This window comes from Anabrus simplex, chromosome 8 (genome assembly GCF_040414725.1).
Source record: "Anabrus simplex isolate iqAnaSimp1 chromosome 8, ASM4041472v1, whole genome shotgun sequence".
Lineage (NCBI taxonomy): Eukaryota > Metazoa > Arthropoda > Insecta > Orthoptera > Tettigoniidae > Anabrus > Anabrus simplex.
The window spans coordinates 81085127-81096123 of NC_090272.1; the positions used below are offsets into that span (position 1 = coordinate 81085127).

Consider the following 10997-nt stretch of genomic DNA (forward strand, 5'->3'; position numbering starts at 1 on the left):
TCACAAATTAGTCTCGGAAAAATGTATACTCGGTTGTGAGGGTTCTACCATATTATGAGTAGAGAAGCAACCGTACAAGGAACTTTTAGTGAAATGATTTTGTTCCTATTTGCATTCTACTTGGGTATAGTTGAGACGTAAACACAAATTTTGTTGTGAACCCCCTGAAAATTTGGTCACGAGCCGCCACTGATCGTGAAGTTGCTTCACATAACCTAACAATGATTGCTAACATTAGGCTGTTTAAACTAATGAACTACGTCAGTAAACACATACCGGTACTACTGAAGAAAACATACTTTCACTAATGTTTTTTCGTAATATTACTTGCAAACACCAACGAGCACATTTAATAACAAGAACGTGCTACCAAACCATCATCGAAACAATACTCATGCCTCCACAACAAAACACCGAAAGTGTGACGTCATCCCTCTTGAACTGTCAAGTGCAGAAGGTTGGAACTACCTATCGAGTTGGCTATGACTAATCTCATTCATCTGAGTCATCCGACCAATGGTTAGCATTTATTACCTACTTAACAGTTTGCTTTACGTAATCTTCCCCCTCTACTAACAACTGTTTGTTTCTTCGTGCACGGGCGAGTTGGCCGTGCGGTTAGGGGCGCGCAACTGTGAGCTTGCATTCGGTTGATGGTGGGTTTGGACCCCACTGTCGGCATCCCTGAAGATGGTTTTCTATGGTTTCCCATTTTCATGCTTGCTTGTTGTTTAAAGGGACCTAACATCTAAGGTCACTGGCCCTTTCCCATTTTCACACCAGGCAATTGTGGGGATGTACCTTAATTAAGGCCACGGTCGTTTCCTTCCCACTTCTATCCCTTTCTTATCCCATCGTCGCCGTAAGACTATCTGTGCCGGTGCGACGTAAAGCAAAATTGTAAAAAGAAAAAAAATCGAAATAAAAACCTGACACCACGAGATTCTCATCGCCACCACCATTATCTACATCCACACAACTACAGCTCGTTTGTTTAGGCAGTAAATAGGTCTTACTGAAGCGATTAACAAGTATACTCTAGCTCAGGGCCTCACAGGGTGCATGCACAAGTGCATTGCACTGTGCACGGTGCAAAAGACGACTTCGCTTCGTTGACCAGAGTGCAGACCCCCACTCCTCGATTTGGAACAATAGCGCTGTCTCTCTCTTTCCCCACGCCTGTCTCGCTCGCTCCGACTGTCTCCCTCTTCCTCACTTGCTCCGTAGCGCTCCAAATCCGAGCCGAGCCGAGTGGGACCGATGCACTGTGCACACGAACCCTTCACCTCAGTTTGCACGCGTGAGATTTTGGGCGTTTGAGAGGCCCTGCTCCAGCCTGTGCGATGAAATGTTTATAAACCTTAGGAATACATTATATTAGAACCCCTTGAATTTATGTTACTCTCGCTACATTATGAAAGAGCGGGTTGCACGACACTTCCTGATGATACTTGTTGTTTAAAGGGGCCTAACAGCTAGGTCATCGGCCCCTAATGGTACGAGGTGAACGAAATGAAAATTAAAACTGTAATAATAATAATAATAATAATAATAATAATAATAATAATAATAATAATAATAATAATCGTATGGCCTCAGCTACCGTGTGCAGACATTTCAATCTGACGCCATCTGGCTGTCTGCTCGTCAATTTCGACGTTCCGTTTTACTCTAGGCGCACTAGATGGCAGACCGAGTAAACCGAAACTCTCTTGGGCGTCTATGGCTGAGATTTAATTAATTTTGTCGGGTAACCACCAATTGTGTCACCAGAGATCTTTTACATGCCGACATCGTACGACATGGAGTGTCGAATGGACTTTTTTCCGCCCTTCAAAAATCCGACTACCTCTGCCGGGTTTGAACCCGCTATCTTGGGATCCGGAGGCCGACACTCTACTACTGATCCACAGAGGCAGCATTACAACTGTAAAATGTATCCACTGACTAGAGTCTAAAACGAATGACGATGAAAAAATGATCGTGAAACGAAAACAATCAGTGGAACTTACAATGCTGTAAGTACTCGGATGATACTTATCTACAGGGGTCCAAAATCCAGGTCACCAGCCCCTCATAATGGTACTAATCACTGGTAAAGCAGAACCATGGTGCACCTCCTATAGTGGTACTAATTACAGGTAACGTAGGCTCATGGTGTTTCTCGCATGGTGGTACTAATCACAGGTAATGTAGACCCATGGTACGTCACACACAATGACACCACTCACAGGTAAAACAAACCTATGGTGTTTCGCACATAAGGGTACTACTCAAACAACGCAGACCCGTAGTGTTCCTCACATAGCGGCACTAATCACGGCCGAATACCTAGGAAAGGCTTTCGACAGCGTACTGTGTGAACTCATCTGGAAAACACTTCGTAACAATGGTGCCCCAAAAGTCTATGGGCGACGTATTCAGATCCTCTACCTCGATATCACAAGAGTGGTGCGTTGTCCAATTGGAACTTCACCTCCTTTTCCAGTCACGGTTGGAGTCCACCAAGGATCTGCTTTCTCACCCCTTCTGTTCATCCTGTGAATGGACACAGCTGGCATCCAGAAATCGCATCCACGAACAATCTTATGCTGTTGATGTGTTTCTTGCCGATCGAAACAGGCCATAGAGCACCGGACTGTGAGCTGGAAAGATCGTTTAATTACGAATGGCCCCCGACTGAACACCAAGAAAACGAAGCATTTGCAATGCGGTGCATAGACCGATGCTACCATCAACATTGCGTACATTGAAAGTACACGATTTAAATATATCGGTTTGCTGATAACTTCAGATGGTGAGAGGCTTATGGACGCTGGAGTAAAAGGTAATGTTGCATGGCTAAATTGGCGTCAAGTTACCGGAGTGCTGTGAGATAAGAAAGTACCTAACTATCTGTGAAAAGTTTACAAATCTATGATTCGCCTAGTGGCTTTGTATGGCTCAGAGTGCTGACCAGCCACAACAAAGCACGAGAAAGCCCTCCGTGCAATGGAGAAGAAAATGTTGCGTTGGTCCTTGGATGTCACAAGGCTAGACCACGTCAAGAATGACCATGTAAGGTAACAGATGGGAGTGATAACAAGTAAGGACAAAACGTGGCTCAGGTGGTGTGATCATATCCCTAGAAGCGACGAAAATTCGATTTCAATAACAGCTCTCCGCTTTATTTCTTTATTCGAATCAGAAGTGCAGTAGAATAATACTACATTTAAAAGAAACAAAATATATACACAAATATATACAAGTAAAAGGTCTACAACAATATATGTCATACAGATTCGGCCCAAAATTTGGCCACTTCAAGAGCATTTGGATTAACCAGCACCAAGTCTTCCATTGTGCAGTTTGATGGACACAAGGGACAACATAGCAGGTGATCAGTTGTCTGAAGTTCACCACAGTCATAAAAGGCCGTATCGATGGGGAAGTTCCATTTCTGTAGAGTCGCTCTGGTTCTACCCACTCCAGATCTAAGTCTTTTTAAGGATCTCCATGTCAACCAGTCCTCGGTGGGACCGGGAGGCAACACTTCCCGTAGTTCCATCCATTTCAAAAGGCCAGGGGCCTTTTGTTTCCATTTGGTAATCCTGGCTTTGTCCGATGATCCTTTCAGGTGTTCTGAAGATGTTAAAAATGCTTTCCTGGACTTCAATCATCGTTGGGCAGGTTGGTATCCAAAGAGTGGATGTGAAGGCATTAAATTTGTTTTAAGCCTTTCGTTGTTAGCTCTCCGCTATGATGCAGGAGGAATTCGACCCCGTTGTCGTCCAAAGAAACGGTGGTTGCACAAAATCAGGGAGGACACGCCAGTGAAAAGTCTTAAGACGCTCTTGACACATATCAGAAAAATATCAGGAATAAGTGGCGACCAGCAAACAATCAAGTGGACTCTGCTCCAGCGCAAAATAGAAGAGTAAGTATATGTCTTCCAAGTCAATTGAATCCCTCGTTGAAAGTATCACGAAAACGCAAAATAGAATGAAAAGAGAAACTGAACCAGGGATAACAAAGTACGAGTTACTACACTTCCTGGTCGAAAACGCGAGATTACTGATGTTGCCGTTTCTTAGAGTAGATTTGTGTGTGGTATACTCGTCTCCCAATAGTATCAAACATACAGTACTCACTACTCAAATACCCGATATTTCTGTTTCTTCTGTATCCCTCCGTACTGGCAGAGGATACCGTGGATGCAGGGGTATGGGACAAAACTGAGAATGGATTCTCGATCATGGTTGCATACTCACTAGCTATCAAACCCACCTAATGAATTGAACCCTATGTGGATGGGCCGCAGAACGTTTATGGTCCATTCACTAGGAACTGCCCAAATAATCGCAACCTTGGCACTATGTGAGACAGAGTGCTGATCGCCTCTGGCCGCTGGAATTAACGTGGATCTCATTATTGGTGTAGACTCAGTAAATCCTAAGGCCAAATAGGGTATCCATTCGTTCCGGATTTTTTCTTTTACGCATAATGTATTTTTGAAAACCCTCAAATGTCCCGGTTTTTTTTTTTTCAATAACACTTCGCCGATATATTATATACAGTGTGATGTTTTCTATAATAGTTTTCAGGTAGCTTATTGTCCAAATATAATTACCGTTTTGGTATATAACCTTTGCCTTTTACTGTCATAAGTTTTCAATGGCTGCCTCTGTGGATCCGTGGTAGAGTGTCGGCCTCCGGATCCCAAGATAGCGGGTTCAAACCCGGCAGAGGTAGTCGGATTTTTGAAAGGCGGAAAAAAGTCCATTCGACACTCCATGTCGTACGATGTCGGCATGTAAAAGAACTCTGGTGATACATTTGGTATTTACCCGACAAAATTAATTAAATCTCAGCCATAGACGCCCAAGAGAGATCCGGTTTACTCTAGGTCCGCTAGATGGCAGACGTCGAAATTGACGAGCAGACAGCCAGATGGCGTCAAATCGAAATATCTGCAAACGGTAGCTGAGGCCATACGATTATTATTATAATGGCTGGAAGCATCGGTACGCATACGTTTTTCGATTGTTGTTTATCTGGTTGGCTTGAATTGTACATCATTCTGTTTCGTTCTTTTGGTGGCTACATGTATACAAAATTTACGGATCCGCGAACTGTACATTGACATTTTTTTAAATATATGCATTCACTGTTTCAACAAGCCGGAACGATTGTTTTAATTCTTTCATCACCTGTAGTGGGAAAACTGCAGAATGTATTCCTACATCGTGCAAATTTAAGTTTGATATTGGACATTGACTCTGGTCTCATATTTTGAATGACGTCAAGACGAAAAAACATACAATATACAAAGACAAATCGGAATGTACAATAAATAACATTGTCGAAAGTTTCTGTCCCATTTTTGCAATAATGTCCCAGATTTTTTCTTGAACTTCTCGTAAAATATGTGTCTCCTTTTCCATAAATGAAAAAATGGACACCCTAACATATGGCTCTTCTGAAATGGAAGTTTTTTTTCTAAATGTTTCAATTTCTTGACGTGGAGTCGAACGTATGTCTTTCCGAGTGAACCGAGCACACCCTTTTCATCTAGGGTCGGCAACCTCGTCACCATAGCAGCAAGTTGCCAATTCTTATTCCTTGTTCTTTTTTTTTTGCTTTACGTCACACCGACACAGATAGGTCTTATGGCGACGATGGGACAGGGAAGGGCTAGGAGTGTGAAGGAAGCGGCCATGGCCTTAATTATGGTACAGCCCCAGCATTTGCCTGGTGTGAAAATGGGACACCACGGAAAACCATTTTCAGAGCAGCCGGCAGTGGGGTTCGAACCTGCTATCTCCCGAATACTGGATACTGGCCGCATTTAAGCGACTGCAATTCCTCGTTTCTTCACGTGCACACTCAGCTAAATAGCTCTGTGGTCAAACACATATCGCACTAACAAATGCCTGGTACTGTATTTGGTCAGGTAAATGAGCTGTGTTACTGTACGTTTAGTTGGATATCCGCCAAGTTACAGAGTGTGAGGTCAGCCCGCCCGCGAATAATTGCATGCACAGGCTCCACTGAAGACAAGGAGATACGATCATACAGTATCACAAGGCCTCTCAGAGTGCATGCACAGGTGCATTGCGCGGTGCAAGGCGTAAAAGACGACTTCGCTACGTTGACCAGGGTGCAGACCCCCACTCCTAGCTTTTGAACAATAGCTCTCTCTCTCTCTCTCTCTCTCTCTCTCTCTCCCAACGGCTGTCTCGCTCGCTCCGCAGCGCTCCTTCATCTGAGCAGAATTGATCCGAGCTTAGCCGAACCACCCCGAGACAAAGCGCAGGTCCGAACGGAGCCGAGTCGAACCAACGCACAGTGCACAGAACCCCTCTGACTAAGTTTGTACGCGTGGGCGTTTGCGAGGCCCAGCGAGTATCAATAATAATAATGTAATTTGCTTTACGTCCCACTAATTACTTTACGGTTTTCAGAGACGCCGAGGTGCCGGAATTCTGTCCCTCAGGAGTTATTTTACGTGCCAGTAAATCTACCGATACGAGGCTGACGTATTTGAGCACCTTCAAATACCACCGGACTGAGCCAGGATCGAACCTGCCAAGTTGGGGTCAGAAGGCCAGCGCCTTAACCGTCTGAGCCACTCAGTCCGGCCCTGCGAGTATCAGAACGTTAAAGACAAACATAGGTAATACAACAGAAACTGTATATATGTTCACTCTCGCCGATTACATTACACGAGATACGCAGCCTTTTATCTTTCTCCTTTAATTGATGTTTGCTAATTACATCCTATATCGAAATATATAATTGAGCGGAATTGTGTGAAAATAGTTTTCTTGCGGTTACTGCAATAAAAAGTAAATACCTAATGAGTTGGGTACGCTGTTTGGGTCAAGTAGCTGCGAGATTGCATTCGGGAGATGATGGGTTCGAATCCCAATATCGGCAGTCCTGAAGATTGTTTTCCATAGATTCCCAATTTCACACCAGACGAACGCTGGCGATGTAGGCCTACCTTAATTAAAACCATAGTCGCTTCCATCACAATCCTAGCCCTGTCTTATTCCATCAGGGAAATCAATACTTGCATCCAGCGCTGTACTGAACACCTCGAGAAATACAGCTAACACAAAATGCCCGGGAAAACGTACGCGCCGAAAGCAAGGAAATGAATTACTTCGCTACTGCCGTCATCAGTATTACGAAGGTTTAGTGTTCTACTGCTTTTCTAATTACAGAAAAACAGGGCGAGTTGGCCGTGCAGTTACGGATGCGTAGCTGTGAGCTTGCGTCCGGGAGATAGTGGCTTCGAACCCCACTGTCGGCAGCCCTGAAGATGTTTTTCCGTAGGCTGTATGTTAATTAAGGCCTCGATCACTTCCTTCCCATTCGTAGGCCTCTCCTATCCCATCCTCGGCATAAGAGCTATCTGTGTCGGTGCGACGTAAAGCCAAAAAAAAAAAAAAAAAAACAGCAGTAAAACTCCAATTATCCGGATGAATGCGTACCAGACGTAATTCGGATACGCAGGAATCCGGCTAATTGTATCAATCATTAACTTCAGGTAATGTTTTGAAAGAAAAATGCATAATTTACTCGAAAAAGATGTAATACGACAGCAAATTAGAATCACATTATGGTACTACAGTAAAAATCTATGACGTTATAATACTATATACAGTACATATTTGTGACATAAAAAAGTATAACTGCTTTAATTCTATTTCGCCGCCTCTGTGGTGTAGTGGTTAGCGTGATTAGCCGCCGCTCCGAGGCCTGGGTTCGATTCCCGGCTCTGCTACGAAGTTTAAAAAGTGGTAGGCCTACGAGGGCTGGAACGGGGTCCACTCAGCCTCGGGAAGTCAACTGAATGGAGGTGGGGTTCGATTCCCACATCAGCCATCTTCGAAGTGGTTCGCCGTGGTTTCCCACTTCTCCAGGTACCTAACTGACGGCCACGGCCGCTTCCTTCTATCTTCCTTGTCTATCCCTTCCAATCTTCCCAATTCCCCACTAGGTCCCTGTTCAGTATAGCAGGTGAGACCGCCTGGACGAGGTACTGCTCCTCCTTCCCGGTTGTATCCCCCGACCCAAAGAGTCTCACGCTCCAGGACACTGCCCTTAAGGCGGTAGAAGTGGGATCCCTCCCTGAGTCCAAGTGAAAAACCAACCATAGACGGTAAATGAATTAAGAAAGGAAGAAAAAATGATTACAGGGTCAGATCTACTCTACTGGGCGAGTTGGCTGTGCACGTAGAGGCGCGCGGCTGTGAGCTTGCATACGGGAGATAGTAGGTTCGAATCCCACTGTATTCAGCCCTGAAGATGGTTTTCCGTAGTTTCCCATTTTCACACCAGGCAAATGCTAGGGCTGTACCTTAATTAAGGCCACGGCCGCTTCCTTTCAACTCCTAGGCCTTTCCCATCCCATCGTCGCCAAAAGACCTATCTGTGTCCGTGCGACGTAAAGCCCCTAGCAAAAAAAAAAATCTACTCTAATTCTCCAACTTTTTTTTTTCTAGAAATACAGCCACCCATTCAGCAACTTAGTTGAAGTATGTTTAGGCATTCTCAATAAAATGGGATTATTGACTCAAAAAGTCACTGGTTTCCGTCGAATTTTACAATCTGCTTCATTAAATGTAATAAAAGTCGTATACCCCTGGTGGGACTCGAACCCACAATCCCCGGTTTAGGAGACCGATGCCTTATCCATTAGGCCACAGGGGCTGTGATGTTGCCGTTTCCTCACTGAATATATCAGGTGGATAGTTTGATTCTTACTCAACTTGCTACTGCTTTCCAATAGAGACCAACAATGGATGTCAGAGGCGTAGGCAAGGTTACGGTGTTTGCTTCCCCTTCGACGATTAACCACTTTTTTTTATCAAATGAATTATATTTGATATAGGCCTAATTTTGCAATCTGCTTCATTAAATGCAATAAAACTCGTGTACCCCTGGTGGGACTCGAACCCACTATCCCCAGTTTAGGAGACCGATGCCCTATGCATTAGGCCACAAGGGTTACAGTGTTGTCCTTTCCTCACTGAATATATCAGATGAATAGTTTGATTCTTTATAGTAGACGTGTGACAAACAGTTATTTTGTGTAACTGCTATATCTGTCTCTGCTACAATAAAGTAACAGTTAAAAATAACGTCCAACGTTGCTCACCTTTTATTGGCCACGGCTTCAAGTTTCTCTCCTTACAGCTGTGTTGCGAAGTCTCATTCATTCACTCGCACAGGCGTGCACGCATCACTACCCTGTTGAAAGTCAGTGCAGCAAAACACGCATTACTATTTGCTATAAAGTTAACGAGAGGCAGACAACGGGTGAAATGAGAAGACAATATAGAGTATTTTCTGAAATCTAGCCCGCCAGTGCACGGGTCACAAAAAGTTACATGAGTAAACGGGTTGGGTCGCACAGACCCATCAACATATTTATTTTTCAGTATTCATTCCCTCCTATTCCGATAACATTATAAACACATTGCTGTAACAAAACCGTTGATGATTATTACTTACTTAACATTTTACAAAGCAATTCTCTAACCACTCCAAATTTACACACAATATTTTATCATCATCATCATCATCTGTTTACCCTCCAGGGTCGGCTTTTCCCTCGGACACCGCGAGGGATCCCACCTCTACCGCCTCAAGAGCAGTGTCCTGGCAATATTTTATTTGATCACAAAATTCAGAACTTATCAAGTCAAAATTTATGAAATCGTCATAACCTAATCTTCACGATCCAGAATGTTCACTGGAACATTCACATTTCAGCTTTACATTCACTGCACACAAATACGGAAAGTTCAAGATACATTAACTTTCTGCACAAACAGCACGAGTAGCGGGTCTTTTCTGACTACAGTATGCACGACGTCCTCTTTTATTTTCTGCATTTTCACGTCCTGCTTCTGCCCTCAACCCAGATATCTTTCTTGCAGTATCGCGATTGCTCTTAGGAAGATATCTTGAGACAGCTCTTTCTCTTATTTGTTCTTCAGTTAGAAGAAACAAGAGTTTCTTCAAAACAATTATTCTGTTCCTTGCGTCTGGAGAATTAGGGTTGTTGGCTCTGAATATTAAATATGCGTTAAAGCCTGTAATATTCAGCAACGCATAGAACACCACTATTGTGCAACGTCTGGTGTTTCGAGCCATCCTTTCGTCTACACAGCCTACACCACCCTTAGCTGCATTATAGAATGTGACTATTACAGCTGCTGCTGCTGCTGAGAAAGTTTTCATTCCCCACCGCAGGGTGGGGCGGGCCACCCAGAAGCTTACGCCTTCTCTCTGGCCGGGCGAAGGGAGAGAAGCAGGAGATTTGGAGGACGAAGAAGAGGGGAAAAGATGAAGTGAAGAGTAAGTAAGATGTTATCTTGGGGCGTCTTGGTTGGGGGAAATGGCTACGGTTGGAGATTTATACAGGAGTGTCGAGAAGGAAGTTGCGTGGAAGTGTAAGGTGGTGAAGTGTTGAAGCGATGTGATAGAGGACAGTTATGAGGTGTCGCAGATGTTCAAGGGTCGGTGGTGGTGGGATGGAGAAATTAGCAGAAGAAGGAGGTGGGCGGACTTAGACAGAGCGCTGGAAGGGAGGATGATCAGGCCGGGTATGGCGACGAGATGCGGAGTGGTGATATCTAGGGCGGGGAGGTGAGCGAGAGGGTTCGACGGGATGATGACGGCCGTAGAGAAGTGCTCCGCTGGAGATCAGGTGGGTGACGGCTGCTGCGCTGTGAAGCTGAAGTCTGATTAAGTACGTCGGACCGGTGGAGTTGTAGATACGGAACGCCCTCTTGACGGGTATGGCTTGAAGACGAATTTGTTCTTGAATGTCGGTTGCCGGGATGAGTGGGCTTACGCCGTGGACTACGCAACTGAAGACTTCGTTTGTGGCCGATGTGTCTGACGGTGATGGAAGTTGATGAGCGGCTGCTGCTGTTACGACGGACAGTGATGGTGGTGTCGTGGTCGGCAAGGCAGATGTAGACAGCGTAGAAGGGCGG

General features: G+C 44.6%; 1 non-coding gene across 1 annotated transcript; it reads right to left on the reverse strand.

Moving 5' to 3' along the window:
- Positions 1-8627: 8627 nt before the first annotated feature.
- Positions 8628-8700, reverse strand: TRNAR-CCU (transfer RNA arginine (anticodon CCU)). The gene has a single exon. It is a non-coding gene; the product is annotated as a tRNA-Arg (tRNA).
- Between the last annotated feature and the right edge of the window lie 2297 nt (positions 8701-10997).